The sequence below is a fragment of the Hordeum vulgare genome, chromosome 7H (genome assembly GCF_904849725.1).
Source record: "Hordeum vulgare subsp. vulgare chromosome 7H, MorexV3_pseudomolecules_assembly, whole genome shotgun sequence".
Classification (NCBI taxonomy): Eukaryota; Viridiplantae; Streptophyta; class Magnoliopsida; order Poales; family Poaceae; genus Hordeum; species Hordeum vulgare.
The window spans coordinates 606,143,784-606,163,924 of record NC_058524.1 but is presented as its reverse complement, the minus strand read 5'-3'; positions in this window follow the sequence as shown (position 1 = coordinate 606,163,924).

Sequence of the window (20,141 nt, the reverse complement as noted above, 5' to 3'; positions counted from 1 at the left end):
TCACTTCCAGCTGCAACTAGATCGGAGACAAAGTCTTCAACTCCCCTTGTGAAGACTTTGACAACTACTGAACCTGCACCTCTGCCCAGCCCCAGCAAAATCATCGCAGTCCCGTCTGCATCAGAGGGAAGTGATGAGTATGATGATGAAACTTTGCAGGCCATCATCAAGAACAAGCAAGAAAGGGTAGCACAAGCATCACGCAGTGCTATTCCTCTAGCCATGGACCCCAAGGTCCTCCTCGACTTCATCAATGTATGGTATGAAGACCCAAACACACCCATTGATGATTTGAAACTTCCTCCTGGCATCAGACACATGGTGGCTACCTTCATAAACGAAGCCAAGTGGAAGGAACAGAAGGCCAAGCAGGCAAAGATTGCAAAGGCCAGGAAGGAGAAATTCCTCAGGCAAAATGTCCTCAAGCTGACGCCTGAAGCATTGGTGTCAACCCAGGCAGAGCTGCAAGTCTTGACTGACAAGTGTGAGAAACTGTCAGACCGCACAAGCATCAAACGCAATTTCACCAAGCTAGCCACTAGTGTTGTTGATGACTACAACAAATGTCACCCTCCACCAGCACCGACTCCTCAGCCCGTGGTTGAACAGCCAGAAGATGCATCTCCTGATGAGGAGGAAATTCCTCAAGGTGAGGAACAACACCAAGAGCGCCGTGCTGATGAGCCGGCCATTGAAGAAATCATCACCGAGACCGCTCCTGATGAAACTGCAACCCCTGATGCAACTGCTCCTGATCCAGCTGCTTCACCAAAGCAGGCTGATGACTCTGTTCCAGCTGGTTCCTCACTACCAGCTGAAGAATCTGTAGAGAAAACACCTTCACCAAAAGCTTCAAAGGTGAAGAAGGTAATCCCGTCTGCATCAGACGCGAAAAAGACAAGAGCTGCTGAGAAGGAAGCGAAGAAGAGAAAAGCTTCCTCAGCAGAAGAAAAGATTGAGGCAAAACGCCTCAAGGAAACTGAAGAATCTGCCCCTCTGGACCCGGTGCCTCTTAATGTTGCACCTTCATATGAAATGGTCGTCATTGGTGACCAAACTACAAGGGCAGATGAGGAAATGAAGGATGTTGCCTCTGAGGAGCATACTGATGAGGAAATACAGATTGATGACAGTCCTCAACCTCATATTCCTCAGAAAGAGACTACTCAAGCTTCAGCTGCAGCAGCTGATGAATCTGCTTCTGCCACAAAGTCAGCTGATGAAAATCAAGCTGAAGAAAATGTCCAATCTGAGCAGGCTCCTCTCACTGAACAGGCTGACCAAACTCCTCAAGCTGAGAAGGAAGAAGAAATTCCTCAGCCCGAAGCTCAGCCAGAGCAAGAAATACCAGCTGGTGAAATTCCTCAACCTGAGGAAACTGCTGAAGAAAATGTTCCCGCCCCTGACAATGAATTCATTGTGCTCAACCCAGAGACTGCCATGGTTGTTTCCCCTCCCATTCCTCAGCACAATATCAAGCCAGTTCAGCGCCAGCCATTCTCGAAGCGGCCAAAGTTTCAGAAAGAAAATTTCTTTGAGGAACGCATGTATTTCATCGGAGAGAATCCTTATGACAAGCCTCAAATGAGGCATCTGAAGTTTTGGACAAGGACTCAGATGAACTACTATGCTTCTGTGCTCTGTGGACGCAACAAGATATTCCAGCACAGGCACATTCCTCATGATGAACTTGAAGAAATTCCCTGCATGGAACCAGTCCTCAGAGTACTACATGATGCAGGTTTGCTCCCTATGTGCTCAGACATATCAGATTGGAATAGGGAGCTAATTCTTCAGTTCTATGCAACTCTGCACATCTCGGGCAATGCTGATGACATCAACACTTGGGTGTTCGACTGGATGACCCAAAACACTCATTACAAGGCTCCAGCGTCTGAACTCCTCAGAGAACTGCCCGTACAAATTCCTTCAGACGGGGCAGTGAAACTTTATGGTGAGCGTCAGCTGCCAAATGGAATGATGGAAGTCCTCATGAAGCCTTTGGCTGCAGGAAAACCCTCAAGAACCACATTCCTCGTCCATGAGCTCAAGTACACACCTCGGTCTGTCTACCGCATTCTCTGCAGTGTGCTCGCGCCAATCAAAGGCCATGACGATGAAGAAGATGTTGTCGGCCTCATGAAGAATATCCTCTTCAACATCATTCACGGTATCCCCATGAATATCCATGATTTCTTCTTGAGGACTTTGGCTGACAATGCAATGTGCCCCTATGATCACAAAATTTATGCACCATGGATCATGAGATTCCTCAGGACAAGGACAGTCATCAACTTTCACGCAGATTTCCAGAACCATGTTGGTTATATGCCTCCTATCCGGGTCAACAAGAAGACTTTCGAGCCCATTGAGGGAAAAGGAAAGTCTGTGATTGATGAAGGAAGCAGGCCCCTTGATGGCCAGTTCAAAGAACCAGATGCATATTCCTCATGGGACGAAACTGAGACTCGTCCACCCAGCCCAGTTCCTCCTCGCGTGCTGACCACCAGAGAACTTCTCCTCAGTCTTCATCAGAAGGTGGATCACAACCACAAATGGGTCAAACGCCAGTTTGGTGCCATTGTGAAAACCCTCACCGCGACACAGAACACTGTGAAGCTTAATCATCACTATCTGCATGAGGTTTTTGATCGCACCTGGGCTACACTTGCACACCTGAAGAACTTGAAGACCCAGACTGAGCTTGAGGAAATGAACTTTGAGCTGGACTTTGACTGGTTGTGGCCTCCCAAGAAGAAGTTCAGGCCCATTCCTGTGCCAGATCTTGAAGACAACTCCTTCTCGTCATTCCGCATCGCCGAGTCTGATGAAGAACAACTTGACACCGCAACAAGCCCAAGGAAGAAGACTACACCCAAGAAGCGCCAAGGATCTTCATCAACTGCCAAGAAATGAAGTCTTCACAGGCGTTAGTCCTCAGTTTGTCCCTTTTTGTCACTTGATGACAAAGGGGGAGAAACTTGAGAGTTAGTCTTCAAACGGGATTTATTTTTGGGGCTTATGAACTATATTTAAGTTACAAACTCTTGGCTCTTCTGAAGTTTTTATGTAATGAGTTGTAACTTAAGCCCGATGGTACTCTGACGCTTTTGAACGTTTTTCTTCGCATGCTTACTCCTCAAGTTTTAATGCACGCATGCTGAAATTCGTCAGATACCATTTGCCATCATGCATCTTCATTTTCTTCATATAATATGTTATATGTATGCATGATTTACAAGATTCAGGGGGGATCTCCATGATATAAATAATCAATGTGCATATGCTATAAAAGAAAAATCCTCAAGGTATGCACATCTTCAGGGGGAGTCTCTGCGAATCTTGTCTTCAAATTCCTCAATTGAGCATTTACACTTCATATTTTTGATCCCTGTTGAAGACTTAACCTAATTGTCATCAACCACCAAAAAGGGGGAGATTGTAAGTGCATCTAGTGCCCCTTAGTGATTTTGGTGGTTTGAAGACTTATAGGTTAAGTATCTAATGTGTTTATAAGTGTACACAGGATCTATAAGTCATTGAGGAGTTTGAGATATTTGAAGAATATCGACCCCTAAAAATATATGTCTTCAGTTGAAGAAATTGGTCTGAAGCTGAAGAAATGAATCGCGAAGAATTTGCAATGAAATTGATATTCCTCATGAAGATATTGATATTGAGAAGATCGGTGGTTCCTGAAGAAAATCCTTCTGAAGAAATTGAAGCGTGAAGATTTTCGCTTTCTGTTTTACTTTCTTCGCATTTGATGAATAGGAACACCGTACTGTTAAAGGGGGTCAAAGTAACACTATGGAATGGATTTCCTCATGATGCTCAACCCAAGCCAAATCCTACCAAAAGCCTCAAGTGAGGAATATGAGTGACATGAGGACTCTCACAGTTGAGGGTCCCGACCGTTTCGATAAGCCACGCCAAGTCACTGATCTTATCCACTCCAACGGTCATATTATTTAAGGGCATTAATGTCAAATCATGTCGGGATGCTCCCAGGCTATAAATAGCCGCCCCCCCCCCACAACCACTAGCTGGTTGGCTGCTCCATTCGTAACTGACACTTGTCATAAGAGCAACCCAAATTCCTCAGAGCTTTCGAGAGTTATTCATCAGTGAGGAAATACACCACCCATCGAAACCACAAACCAAAACTAGTGATTGAGCATCACTGAAGAAGTTGTTCCTGTGTGGGACTGAAGCCTTTTACCTTCGAGGACTGTGCATCCTCCATACGGTTAGGCGTCATGGTCTAGAGCAATCCAGCAGTCAACTGTGGATCGCCGGGTGACCGAGTTTGTGAGGGTTTGGAAGTCTGCCCTGAAGACTTACCACGAGTGTTGGGCGAGGACTGTGTGTCCTTAGCTCAAGGAGAATACGGTAGGGACTGTGTGTCCTGGGACTGGGTGTCCTTTGGTTTCAATACCAAGCCGCTCCAAACCAGATGTACAACTGTCACATCAGTTGAAACTGGGTCATCAACAACAGTCTTCATCAAGAATCGGGTTCTAATTCCTCAACTCTTTATATTCTCTGTATTATGTGTTGATGACTTTCACTGTGACTGTTTGAAGAATTTGCTGAAGACTTTCTCCGAATTTCCTCAACCCCAAATTCTTCACAATAGTTAATCATCATTTGTATTCTGCGTGCCTGCTTACTGTGCAATCTGTTTTCATAATCTTCACTCTGTAATACTGTTGTTGTGAACGATTGCACGACTGATCCTTAACTGTTTCCGCTGTAAGTTAGTCATCAGTGAGGAATTTCCTCAAAAGGAATTTCCTCAGTGATGAAATTCTAAAAATCTCCTATTCACCCCCCCTCTAGTCGATATAACGCACTTTCAAGTTCACACCTGGAGTTTCTAGATTTTGAATCTTATAAAGTGGTTCATATCTTCATATTTGTACCAGTATTGACTAGGCGAAATGTTTTTATGCTCTAATATGGATCTTTGTTCTGATTATTTGTGAGAAGTATTCTTGCTCTAATAAGGATCCATGTTATGATTTTAGGTAAAAAAAAATATTCCTTCAATTTTGTCATTAGTACTCAAACTGAATTTTGCTCTGTTTTGATGTCCTCTAGCGCTGAAGAGGGAAACTATCCCACCACTATTAGGAAGCTTTTGGTTGCATCGCAAGCTGCAAGGCCTTGTCAACTCGCTCATGTCGCTTAACCGTCTTGGCCTCTCGCTGCTCAAGATGGATTATTTTGTGCAGGTTGGCCTAACCCACTTCTTCCTGTTGTACTGCTACATTTGGACCATGACATTCTGTTGTAGCAAAACTATTGTAAAGTGCAGGCTAGAGCAGTGAAAGAAGAAGCTTGTCACTGGATGATGTTCATGGTCTAAGATCTTGAGTTGCCTTTCCTCCTCCTTTACGGACATCTACAACATATCTGCTGATATACCTCTATGGCTAGCAATTAATAGTTCAGGAGTTTGTATTTTCCATGTCATTCTTTGTCCGTTGTGCTGGTCGTGGAGGGGAGGGACAGTGAGAGAGGAGGAGAGAGGTGCAGAGAGGAAAAGACATCAGGGAGGAGTATGGTGGCCACATAGGAAGAAACAACTGGTAGAGATGTGGTATGTGTGCAAGGCGATGCGGACCTACTGCTGTGATGGTCGGTGAGCCAAGGGAACTGCTAACTGTCCCATCCTTTATGCTGGCCCGTGGAGTTTGGTGGATAGAGCCCACGGGCATGCCTTTCCCTTGATGCGAGCGAGGCACGCAGTATGTATTTTCCATCAGTGAATTGAAATAAATAAATAGAAAACATGATATTTCTTTGTCCACATTGCTTCCTAATCATATTCGTTTGTGAAGGAAAACATCACACAAATGTTTTAAATATTTTATGTTTTAGTTTTTCTTAGAACAAATTGTATTTCTGCATTGTGTTTAAAGGCAAGACATCATCTTTGATGACCATCGTTTTCTTTAGATCGTTATCATCCTATTTTACATGAATACATCATACTTGTGTTTAACTATACTTTTTTTCATACAATCTCTATTTTGTTCTACTTGAATTTGTAGCAAGGGACGTAGTTTGGTTTCATGCATTTTGCAAAAACTTAATCTATTTCTTGAGCAAAGCTTCCTGACGTCCTGCTTCATATTTTGCAAAGGTGCTGCCATGGTTGCTCCGGTTACTCAAGCGTGCCGCCTGCTTGCATGAGATTTTCTCCGGCTGTCGCGTGTCCTCTTTGTAGGTGAACCAGGCTGTGACTGCAGTACAACAACACTTTCGACAACCCTCCTGCTAAGATTGACCGCACATCTGCTCGCCTGATGCACCATCTTTCTACTGTATGATCAGGGGCACTACACCCTGATACTCACATCATTGTGAGAACCGCACTAAGCTCTCACCTGTTGAAAAATCTCTTGAGTTGATAAAACATATACACGGTTGAAAAATAAGAATTTGAAGGAAGGCATTAAACACAGTGATGAGAATCAAGGTTGAGGGGAAGTTATTCCTCTCTATTTATTCAATTGATTGTTTGTGAAAAAAGATCCTAGAAAAATATAAACTGTTGAAAAATAATAATTTAAAAGGAGAGATTAAAAACGGCGATGAGAATGAAGATTGAGGAGGATAGGTGCGAGAGAGACAACTACTCTCATATATTAATATAAACTAAATGTTATTATGTTTGACACATGTTTTTGAAGCAAAACAGTTCTTTGATCGTTAAATTTTATTATTTTGAAACAAAATAAGCAAATCAAACATTAAATGGTGCAACGTATTGATCGATATCATTATTATTTTTTATATCTCTTGTGGCAACGCACGGACAATCAAGTCTATTACTAAAGGGTAGATCTAACTAAACATATCAACTGTTTGATACCTAATCTAATGATCTAAAACTGCACTTACAAAATGCTAACGAAACTCGCTAATCCCCTACCACTTTGTCTCTATCGGTAGCGTCCCATCGTTAAAACATAACCCGCACGTTTGCCGCCGCCAAGCGCTCAGCCTCTCCCAAAAAATGGCAATGATCCATTCTCTCCCCAAAAATCGCCATCGCGAGCCCTCTGCCGTGCTCCGCTACCCGTCGATACTCCTCTGCTGGTTGATGTGCTCGATCTAACGCAGCCAATCGGAGAAAGGAAGAGATGGAGTCGACTGCGACAGGGGAGGAGACGGTGCGTCTGTCACACAAGGGGTCCCGGGTCATCTTCACCACCACGCGCGCAGATGTCGCCGTGCGCCTCGGCGAGCTTCGCGACCAGATCCTTGCCGGACACGTCTCCGTTGGCCTTGATGTGCTCCGGGACCAGATGCTCGCCGGACGCGCCTCCTTCGCCGACCTCGCTGTGCAGCATTCTGAATGCTCCTCTGCCCGTCGTGGCGGCGACCAACGCCTTTACTGCATGCCACAAGTTTGAGAGTTGCTAACATACGTCCATATATGGATAATCATAATAACATATACTCAAAGATTGATCGAGGATGGTCATGCCGATAGGCGAAGACAAATTCATGGTATGAAAAAAATGAATAGTATCAATGTGTTAAAAAGCCTCATATTTGTCTTTTTTGCACATCACTCATTTCAACGTATTTAGTCCTTAAACTTTACAAACTTGCGCATTATACCTTTGTCTATCTATTTATTTTTTTTCAATTTTTTATGAAATGTAAAAATAGCAATGTTCACAAAATTTGATTTTTGCATTTGGAGGCCTCATGGAACTTGGCCTCCAAAAGCAATTTCCATGAAATAAAGCCATATATTTTGCCATATAGTATCAATGACTCATTTCGTTTGGTGATCTTTGTTGCATATAACTAAGCTTAATCTCCGTTAGGCATCTTCTTGTGAACTAATAAATGGCTCTATGGTATGCTGCATGGTATTTTCTTATATTTTATTAATGGAAATGATGCAATGCAATCATTTAAAAAAGGCAATTAAGTAAATAATGGTGTTCTTTTCTCACCCCCGAGAGTTATGCAACAGGAAGTAATAATTCGTGGTTTGAGCAACACCTGTAGGAAGAACGTGGGCATGATTTCAAACTTTTGATTTATCATGGCGCATATTACCAAATCTTAAAGGGTAGTAATAGACATTGCCGACGAATGTCTAAACCTTCATTATCCATGTTAACATGAGGTGCTTAGTGTTGCGGTCAACTTTTATTAAGCACGTTGTATGTCGCTATAGTTATAGTTTGGTCTATTACATGTACGACAAACTGAATGCTCCATGTAATCATTGATGTGGAGAACCACGAGGGATGACAGAAATTTGACAGAGTTTAACAGGAGATGACCGTGTAGCCAAAGATAGTCTGAGCATTTGTGCTTGTCATAGGAAAACTATTTAATGACTTATTGCCCTTACAAATTGTTCCGTTCCGTGGCAACACACGGGCATCTAACTAGTATGGCTAAAGGTTATATTGCAGCAAATGATAATATGTTCACGCGCATACGTATATATGTTCACATGTATCGACAATTCATCTTTGAGCACATGCTCATCTACTCACATTGAACAAGTAAGATCTTTAAAGATAACAAAGAAAATTGGAACATTTCAATTTCTTTTGTGGTGCAACATGCTTGAGCACATTCTGCACGTGCCAAATTTCGTGAAGTTTGGACATTCGAAGAGCCCGAACAATGCAAAATTTCTAACTATCTCACAAGCCCGATTTTTTTAGCTCCTCATATGTCCAAGCTTTACCAAATTCCACAAGTACATCACACACTCAACCCTATTTCACCACAAAACAGTTTGGACTTCTTTGAACTTTTTTGCTATTTTTAACAAATCTACCGTTCACACCAGGAGCCAAAACGCCCCTCCTCATATGTATAAACAAAATTTCCATCATATATGTTAAAGTTATTCCTATTTAAAACAATTATGAACATGTATACTTCTGTTTAAGTCGACGATTATAATCCAAAAACCATTCATACGTATATTCATATATCTGAAAAAAGGTTCAAGTAACAGAGCGGGTTTTATGTGAGAAAGGTAAAAAGGAAAAAAGAGAATAAAATATCTGAAAAAATACTCCATCCGTTTCGAAATATAAGTCTTTTTAGATGTTTCATTAGTGGACTACATACGGATGTATATAGACGTACTTTACAATGTATATTCACTCATTTTGCTTTGTATGTAGACATTTAGTAATTTTTTTTAAAAACTTATATTTAGGAACGGAGGGAGTAGATGATAGAAAGAAAAATAAGAAAAGGGAAACAAAAAAAAAGAAAGAAGAATGAAAAGAAAATAGGAAACTAAGTACAAAGAACATCGACAACAGAAGTGCGCCAGGCTCAGAACGTATGACGGTACGACGAAATGAGAGCGTGAAATAGAATTTGCCTGGTTAAGAGCATCTTCTATAAAAATTAATATGCAAAAATAACCAATTTATTACATCTTCGAGGGTAAAAACATCTTTTCGAATGATGTTGATGCAAAAATAATTTACATCTTCACCTCTCGAAGACATAAACTATAACATCTCGCAATGTAAATTTGTATCTTCATCTATAGAAGATGTAAAAACGTAATCGTCCGTCGACTGTCTAGCTGTCGTTCCACTCTCTTCGGCGCGACCAGCCGCCGCCTGCCAAACTCAGCCGCCGGTTGAATCGCACCAAATCACCGCCGCCGTCGTCCGCCCGCCAGCCGTCGGGCCCGCCATGACTACAAACACCTGGTCACCGCGGCGTGCCTCGTCGGCTCTGAAGTTCCTCCATCTTCGGCCACCACTAATTTCCGCCGTCCGATTCGGCCTGGCTACCGCTCCTCCGTCAGCCCCCGACCGTCACTCGAGTCGCCCGACGCCGACGCTCCGACCTCGCCCAACCTCGTCGCCGCCATACCTCGCACAACAACCTCGCCGCCCCGCGCCGTCCACAATCGAGAATTATACATCCTTCTTTTTTCCTTTTTAATGAAGATTATCATACTTAAAAAAAAGGAAGTGCTTACCCAAGGAGAATCGACGCTGGCCGTTGGATCTGCCCCCACGGGCGCTCCACAGCGGACACGCGGCCAGATCCCGCACGTTTTACCGCGTGTACCTCCCAACCCCCAAGCCACACACACAATAAAACCCTAGCCGCCGCACTCACGAGCCCACTCATCATTAGTTTAAGTGTGAGGCCGCGGCGTGCATCGGCGGCGGCGGAGGCGTGCGCTCGCCGCGGCCGATGACCGCACCCGAGACCGCGGCCACGCGAAAAAACGGCGGCGATGAGGAGGCCCGGCCCTTGGCGCAGACCCGCGCTCCCGAGCGGCGGCGGCGTCGGATCCGACCGCCTCGCGGGGCCAGCCCACCCGCCCGCGCCGCGCCGCGTCGCCGCCGGCACGGAGGCCCGTGCTCGGGCAGCCTCCGCGGCGTCGTCGGCGTCGGTGCGGCGGCGGGGTCTTTGGGGACCGCGTGGCGGGGGGACCGCCGCAGCTTCCGGTCGAGGGTTCCGGCGACGCCAAGCCGTAGATCTGAGCCGCCCTCCTCACTTCGTTTCCTCCGTGTTTCGATCTGGTATCCCACCCCCGCTACGTCGTCTGTAAATGCAGTGCTTGGGGTCGGTCGTTCGCTGGTTCAGATCAGTTGAGGTCCGTGGGGGCTCTGGGAAACCTTAAGCCTTAATCCGTGTTCAACTTCTAGAGGTTTATTTTGTTGAACTTAACTTCTACTAGATGTTTAAACCCACTTATATCACTCTATCCCCACAAATCCCACCATTTCTTCCCATCACAATCCCTGCCTTCTATAACTATTCGGTTAAACATCTTGCCCTCCCTACACCAGGAAAGTTTGAGCTGTCTAATTTCTAATAGAGTGTGCAGATTAGTACAGAGGGGCACAGACAATTCAACATCTAACAATTCAGGATTTCGATTGCAGAAAACCTAACATTGCATAGGCAACTCAATACCTGACAAAAGGAAAGTGAAAAATATCAATATCATTTCAACTATTCTGACCGACTCCGGACATGGGGGTTGGTTCCTGGACGACGTCAAGTCCTTCATTGCTGGCAATAGAAATTGAGTTGGTTCCACGCCGCCGCCGAGTCCTTCAATGCCGGCATGGCCGCCACTGTTCTTGTCCCTTCTTCTCCTTTTCTATTTCGCAAGGAGTCGAACATGGGGTTTTGTTTGGTTCCACATGTGTGGGGGGAACGTGGGTTAAACTCTGGTGGGGTGGAGCCCAACGGTTTCGGGGCGGGTTTGGAAGGCATATAAACCAGTTAGGGTCCAATTGAAAGCGCATATATGGTAGACCAGGATACAACCCTTACTAGGGCTAAAATCATGCGGTTCAGCCGGGTTTTGGTTGGATCCAGTTGGTGGTGGGGTTAAATGAACAAGGTCTTAAAGGGTAGGGATGGACTCAACGATGCGAGGTGTCAAGTGGTGGCACTGCTAAAACCTTTACAAATACTTTGGTGACGTGGTGGTGATTGTTAGCTATTTTGGTTGTGGAATTTTGCTTTTGTAAGCTGGAGGTCACCACCATCACCATCAGCGGTGGAGCGTTACCAACAAATGTTGGAACCTCATTAGCATCATCTTCATCATCTTCTCAGTGCCTCAATCAAAAACAAATAAACGAGAGAGAAGAGGCTCTAGAAGTTCTTGTAACCCGGCTCAAGTGGTTTCAAGCATTGCTTGGTGCATCTACATGTAAGAATTCATGGATCGTGGGGTATCAATTAGAGCGGCAGCATAAAGAGTGATAAACAGTGAGTTATGTTTCTTCTCTTTTGATCAAATTCACCATGCAGCCTGGCTAATGCATAATTTGTTGCTTCAGGGATCTGAAAAATATGATTTGTATGGAGTTGTGCAACACTAAGGTGCAACATTGTTTCCTTTCTTAAGTAGTGTAGAGAACCAAGGGGATAAACCTTGTTGGACATAGGATAAAAGATATGCTTCGTGGCACAAAACTTGATATTCGCCAATTTTCTAAATCTGCATTGTAGAAGTTTAGAATTATGTAGTTGAGTGAAAGATGTAAGAAATATTAGTAGCCGTAGATCGATTACTGCATCATCATTTATGAGAAACCAATCAATTTGTGACGACAAGATATATCAAATGTAGTGACCAACCAATAAAGGTTAACCCTGGTTTGTGAATGGTGCATGGCTTTATGATTAAGCTCAGTTTGTGGTTGCTGATCTGAATAGTCTTTCCATTTTGGCGAGTCTGCTAGAGTTGCTCTTAGCTGGTTATAACCAGCTCTATAATCAAGAAACAAAATCCTGAGTCGGGGTTATGATGATTGACCATGGCTGGTATAAGCATGCTCTCAAGCAATCGAGGCACTTGTGGGTATTTTGATCACGTCCTTGTTTTAGTGGCCCTGTTCTTGGATGGTCGTTTCTTATGAGTGATAACCAGGGCAGTCTCACCAAGGTTAGAACAGATTGAGCTGGTTATTGGGACACCGGGGGAAGGGTCAGGGCATGTACAGTGGTTGATAAGATAGTCTTATCTTAAGCCTTGCATGTAATTTAGAGATGACAAAAAAAAACATGTCTACGTCTTATCTTCAATAACTAGCTATTCCTAAAAATGTGGTGAGACATATTGTGCTAAGAGATCATCTCTTAAATAAGAGAAGACAAACCTTTTTTTATGATTTCTCTCTCCACCTCAGCATTTATCCTACATGACACTCCTAAGATAGTACCATTGTACATGCCCTCATATAATCGTGCAAAGCCGATTCTGAGGCCACTCAAATGCAGATTTAGTTAGATGGAGGTCAGTAAGTATCAGAATATTAGAATAACCAATATACTTACTGGCCTAGATAATTTTGCACGCTATGGATGACCATGAATTATTGTGGGTTCTGTATGCCAAACAATTCATTCCTTTTCTGTTTAATACATATGTATTGTTTGTATTGCTATTGCTTGATATTCCGCAAGGTTCTGGTTCCTCGAAAATGCAGGTAGAGCATGTTGTTTGGTCATTGGTTCTTTCCCTTCTCCTAGCTGTACTTGCTCTTTACTGTTTGCAATCATTTTGCTGCTTTCAGGAGATAGCATATTCTCGGTTGGTTCTTCAGTCATCTAATACATGATCATTTTGCTGCTCTCAGGAGACAGCATACTCTTGGTTGGTCTATCATATATCATATGATTTTGCATGTTGACATCACTACTGATTGATGCTCCGCAAGATTCTGCTTCCACCTTATTTAAATTTCTATGGATGACCACAAATTCTTGCGGGTTCTGTATGCCACACAATGCCTTTCCTTTTTTGCTTAATGTAAAAAATTATTGTTTGTATTGCTATTGCTTGATGTTCTGCAAGATTCTGGATTTCTTGGTACTCCTAAATCCTTGGTCGTTTGATCTTTCCTTCCTAGTTCTACTTGCTCTTTATTGTTTTGATCATTTTGCTGCTCTCTGGAGATCCGTTTGGTATATCTTCTCTAAGTTTTGTTCTTTAGTATGATATAATCTCTATGAGCAAGTTGCACTTTGTTACACTATGGAGACTTGCTTTCAGAAAGTTATTGGTTGGATGACTTGTTTTAATTAGTTGTCATACTACGTTTATTTGTTCCCTGCAAGTTACCAGTTGCAGTTATTTATTAATGATGCCACTGTTCTTTTAGAGTGCTGGATTGTTAATGTAAAGAGTGACTGAGGTAGCATGTCACATGTTGCTGTTTGGAACCACAAGCAACGTTTTGACAGCTTTGATAGAGTGTGTGCCATCATGGTGATATTTCCTTATTGCTTTCTTTTGCTCGTTGTGAAGATTTTCCCAATTTTGTTTGTTCGCCACAGAATTTTTTGGATCATGAAAGAGAGAATAGGTTGGTGAACTTTGAAGGATATATGTTTTTACTAGCTTCTTAACCTTTTTTTTTTTGCTAAGCAAAGCCTTTGGGGGTAATTATGTGTTGTCGATGCGTTCTCTTCACATATATAATTCTGCATTGCTTTGTCTTGCACTTCTCCTGGCAAGCTTATAACAGTGGTGGCTTTTGCCCATTTAGACATAATAATTATTTGAATTATCAAAATTCGGTATGATTTTGGTTACCACAAGTTTTTCTATTCTCAAAACATGGTCTCAGAAAACCACATCCTTCTGTAGAGGCCCATCTTGTCTGCTATTCATTTTAAAACAAAGTCCTGATTCAGGACGATGATGATTGAACATTGCTGATATAAGCATGCTCTTTAGCAATCAAGTAAGCTGTAGGTATTAAGTTTGGTCCTCCCTCTTCTCTTGGAGCTGTTTTGATTACGTACTAAGAGCATCTCCAACAGGCGCGCTTCGCGCCGCGCCAAAAAAACGAGTTTGTCGCGCGCTGGTCGCCTGGTTTTGCGCGTCGCGCAGCGCTGGCTCCAACAGCCGCGCTATAATACAGCGCGTGCGCCGCTCCAGCAGTGTCCAAAAATGCAGCGCGCGCACAATTTTTTTTAATAAATAGATTGCATTAAATAAAAAAGATACAAAGTTATTTTACATAGGTAGCAACTAGATAGGTAGTTCGAAAACATAGATAGATAGTTCGATAAAAAAAACTAATCCTAGTCGCTCCAGTCATCTGCACCACCATCATCGTCGGTGTCGTCGGAGGTTGACAGCCAGATGTCAAACCAACGTTCATCTTCTTCAGTGAAGAAGGACCTCCCGCCTGCATTGACGAGGTCGGCCTGCGCACACGCCAAAGCCTTCCGACGACGTCTGTCCAACCGCTCCTCGCGGCGCCGGTGCGTGTCCTCGCGGCGCCGTTCCCAGTATTCCTGCTCGTAGGTGACGTCTTCCGGGTGGCGCCGGCGCCACTCCGTCATGACCCGCTTGTCCTCCTGGGCGACGAGGAGGCGGCGCTGCAGCGCAGTGTGCTCCGCACGGTCTTGTGCGGAGTTTAGACGAGGTGGCGGGGCCAGGTCTAACGCCTGCTGGAGCGTGCGGACGTCCGTGAAATTCATATGCAGTCGCGGCCTGCCTAGGCGCAACGCCGCCGTGTCGAACACGCGGGCGGCCTTGTGCGCCGTGTCGTAGGTGCCGAGGCTCAGCCGGAGATCGCCGGAGCGTATCTCGGTGTAGAACCCGCCGTTGGGGCGCTGGCGAACGCCACGGTAGCCCGACGCAGAACGGCGGCATGGTGGCTCGTCGGCGGCGGCGGCGGCGCGAGAGGCAGAGAGAGTGCGGCGCGAGAGGGAGAGAGAACGCGGCGGCGGCGCGAGAGGCAGAGGGAGAGAGAACGCGGCGCGAGAGGCAGGGCAGCGCGCTGCCTTTTATGGGCGCGCGGGACGCGGTGCTGCAAAAATGCCGCGCGGGCTGCTGCCTTTTTGCGCGCGCTAGCGGTTCCCGCGCGCGCGGTTTTCCCGCCGCCGCTGGAGCGCGCATTTCAATCCCGCGCGCGGTAAACTGCCGTTTTTTAGCGCGCGCCCGCCTTTTTGCGCGGCTGTTGGAGATGTTCTAAGAGCAACTCTAGCAGATTTATCATTTTTTTGGTTGCACAGAATAAACGGGTTGATCTGGTGATAATGATCTGAGCAAAGGCAATTACAATTCTACTGCTCCTTCGCATAATGTGCTACACTCTTTTTTGTGTGTGTGTTTGAAGGTGTTTCTTATTTATGCTCCTGTGTTGTCTGCACTTTACCACATCAAGTATCAGCAAAAAGAAAATGTCCGTGGTGTTATATATGTAGTTAGTTTTGTTACAATTGTGCAACTTAAATACTTTGTGGTTTGCACACATGCACAGCAAAATACTCCAAATCCGGTGAGGTGTGATGATGCTCTATCGGAGTATTTTAATAGCAAGCTTCTATATCACAGCCCTTCTTCACAGAAGCATCTTCAAGTCATATGGTAGTATTGTTGGTGGTGTAATTCGTACGGCCAATCTGGTAACCAGGGCAACATGCTTGTGATATACTGTTTTGAAGCAACCGAGAGTGCATATGAGCATTAGATGTTGAGAATAATACTTGGTCAGTAGTTTTGGTAACTATTGAAGCTAGTTCGTCTTTACATGTGAGCCCTTGCTAGGCTATGTATAATATAATTCCTCTTTGTCATCTTTGGAACTAGTTCTTGTATTTGTATCTCTTATTGTTGGCAGAGCTGATGTCTACATGCGATTACCATAATTTTTGTTGTGGAGAAAATACTTAAGTGTTATTATTAGTAAAATATTGATCTGAGTAATGACTCGAGAGTGCAGTGTTTTTTTAACATACTCCTCAGTCCCAAAATAAGTGTCTTAACTTTGTACTAAGCTTGAGCTTGAGACAGTTATTTTGGGACGGAGGAAGTACATGTGTTGATTGTAATGTTTAGTGAACTAATTTGTTAGAGTTTAATTAATTATGTAATTAATTAAGTTAATCCCTACTTGTAACCGCACGCACGATGCGGGAACCGCACGCACGATGCGGGAACCGCACGTATGCGGGAACCGCCTTTCCCTGTCATATAAAGTTCATCATCAAGAATAAAGTGGATAGTTGTTTTCTATTTACATCTCTCTCATTTTCAATCACAATACGTTATCAGCACTGCTTCTTTCAGAGTGCCTTCGAGGAGAAGAGATCAACAGGAAGAAAAGGTAGGATGCCTCGTTCAATGCCGACGAACCTTCGTCGCCTGCTGCAGAACGACGTCCGTCGTCGCCGCCTTGCTGCTCTCCACCGCAGGTTCGGAGAACGCCGCCGCTTCGACGGTCGACGCCATGGAGCGGGTCGCTTCATCGGCCGCCGCCACGGCGCCGGTGGCTACCGAGCGATCCGTCACGGCCTGGGCACCCGCTCCTTGAGCGGTGCGAATCCAGCAGTTGGCACCGAGTCCCGAGCCCCGCTCGCACTGGATGCCCTCGGCTGGCTCCTCGCTGGCCCTGCCCCGCCGATGCTCGGGGCCGACGCAGCACAGGGAGCGCCGCCACCGGGCTTTTGGTGCTCTGCCCATGGATGGGTAGTTTGCCCACTCCACGGGTACGACGCCGTCGCCGCCGTGGACTCCGTCGAGCCGACCCCCGTCACCATCTTCGAGGTTGGCTCTACCAGCGCCGCCGGGCCACGCCCCCCCGTCTCCGACCCCCGCGGTTGTCGAGATGGGGAGCGGCTCCTCCGCCCACGCGCCGAGCGGCGCCTCTATCTCCGCCCCCGCGCCGAGCGATTACTCCGCCCCCGCGCCGAGCGGCGCCTCCACTTTCGCGGGCGGTTACTCCGCCCCCGCGTCGAGCGGCGCCTCCATTTTCGCGAGCGGTTACTTCGCCCCCGGGCCGAGCGGCGCCTCCAAGTTCGCGTTCGGCGCCTCCGCCCCCGCGGTGACCGGCGCCTCCGCCTGCGCGTCCGTGCCCCGCGCCTCCGACTTTGGCTCCATTGCCTGCAGCTTTTCCTGCGCGGCGGCCGTTGACGCCATCGCGCCCGTGGCGCCGGCTGCGCACCCACGCCTGCGCCTGCAGTCTGCAGCGCTGGCTTCGCCCCCGCGCTCGCGCCTGCCGTCCCCGACGCCGGCGACCCCTCCGACGCGCCGCCGGCTGATGCCCTTCGGCCTCGTGGCGGCGGGCTCTCCGTCGAGCAGCCGCGCCCCGCGCGCTGGCTCCTGGAGCCCGGCTGCCCTGGGGCTCGCGAACGGCGCCTCGCCTGGCTCTCTGCACCCGGGCGGGTCTTCCGACGAAGAGGAGGATGTGCGCGGCGAAGGCACACTAGCCCGTCACCGGTGAAAGCTGCCGTGCAGCACGAGCAGCTCTCCATGGCGCACTGGCTGTTCTTGCTCTGGTGAACTGAATAAATGCCTGTACTAAGCTGTTCTTGCTCTAGTGACTGAGCGCTGCCTTATCCTCTCGGTGACTAAATAGATGCCTGTGTACTGCGGTGTTGGAAATATCTAGCAGAGCACACGTGGTCTAGCAGTAGTATACTAGTACTATTTGATATCTGTTTTAGGTTAATTCCAGTAGCATCAACAGTAGATCTAGCAGTAGACTAATCCCTGTTTAGATCCTGCTTAATTCCTGTTTTAATTTCTGTAGAGTACTTTGTATTCCAGCATATATGTGATGTAATAAATATTTCCATGTTTGCTACATGTTGAGATTTATTACCCGTATTATTTGTAATTGAGATTTTAAATTTCTTGCAAATAAAAATCAATCCCTCGTCTTAATTGAGCTTTTGGCTTAATACGAGCATGAGTTGATATGCAAAATTTCAAAGTGTTTTTCTTTCAAATTGATGTTTTGGGACCACATAGTAGTGAGTTGATCTACTGCATAGCAGATTATCGCCACTACGATTAAGCCTACATTCTATTATATTGATATGATGATTGCTTAATATTGTGCCCTCCCATACATTTTATTAAGTTATGACACAAGGTACTAGAAACATGAGTATCTACTGATTTTTATCAGATTATACTCTCTAGTTCTGAGAGACGGACCCCGAATTTTCTTTTGGGGCGTATCTACAATGTGTCAAACTTAACAATTTGAAAGTCACACTAATGATTTCAAGCCCATTTCTTGAAGTTAACATTAATTTTACAACGTTCAATACAACGTAACCATGAAGGTGTTTATTTACCACGGTGTAAATCAATAATCTCTGGTTTACCCATATAGGTAACTAATGGCTGGAAGAGAGTTCGATGCACTCGACCTCAATGGCCACAACTATCCTACCTGGGCCATGGACATCAAGATCGCTCTTTCATCCCGTGGATTAGTGCGTGCAATCCAGACTCCGGAAGATCCTCTTCCGGATGGAGTCACGCCGTTGAGAGATGAACATAAATTTGCCGCCTTATACATCATAAGGCATCATATCCACCCAGATCTCAAATCTGAATATTTGGAGGAGGAATCCCCACTTACTCTGTTTCAGGCCCTCAAGACGAGGTATGAACAGCAAAAGGCAGTTGTCCTGCCGGAAGCACTCCATGATTGGACGCATATCCGACTCCAGGATTTCAAATCCATCGGGGCATACAATCACGAGGTTCATAAGATAAGTTCCAAATTACGCTTTTGCGGGAAGGAACCTACTGATGCGGAAAAGATAGAAAAAACTCTGTCTACTATGCTCCCATCTGAAAGGGTCCTCCAGCAACAGTACCGCGCTCGTGACTACCAAGTCTATTCCGACCTCATTCATATCCTACTTCAGGCTGAAAAGCATGATGAACTACTCTCTAAGAATGGTTCTCAGCGTCCGGTTGGTTCCCAACCTCTGCCTGAAGTTCATATGAACGTCGTGAACAAACGAAAGTTTGATGGTGCGTCCCATGGCAAGCCATCGAACTTCAAGGGTAAACGCAAGCGCAACCGGAACAGAAAGCCTGGAAACTCGGACCGTGGGAAAGGCGCCGCAAAGCCCAAGTTTGATAAAACTAAGCTTTGTGACAAGTGTGGATGCTACACGCATCCTACCAATAAGTGCAAGACCCCGAAGCATCTGGCAATTCTGTATCAGCAATCTAAGGGACGCAAAGTACCTCACGGGAAAAGGTTTGAAGCCAACTTCAACCTTCATCCAGATGGCACCAATGGAGCTGGTGCTTCGCAAGAAGTTCCTCCCGGATCTAGCAACACCATGACACTCCATACATCAGAGGACCCTACAGACACGGAGAACATGATGGTTGAGTACGCCTCAACCGACATGTTTGGAGACTTCGATTAGTCCCATTATCTCCTTAGTGATCGATTTATTAAATAAATCATATCCATGTGTGATGATTGTAATAGAACATAAGTATTGTTGTCATTTGTATATTGTATCAGCACTTTGATATAATAAGATTGTATTCTATGTATTGAAATAAGGTTTTCTTATTGAAATTCCTCATTTTTATATATAGCTTTCTACGGGGACAATCCGATGGAAGAGGAATTATGCCTTGTGGACAGTGCTACCACAAACTCCATTCTAAGGGAGTTGAAATATTTTCACACTCTGAAAAAGATGAATGGAGATATTTTGACAATCGCTGGACGCGATACGGTAATTGTTGGCACTGGACGTGCCATATTTACCCTCCCAGGTGGTACACAAGTGACAATTGAGGATGCCTTGCTGTATCCCGATTCATCCCGTACCCTCATCAGTTTTCGAGATATCCGTAA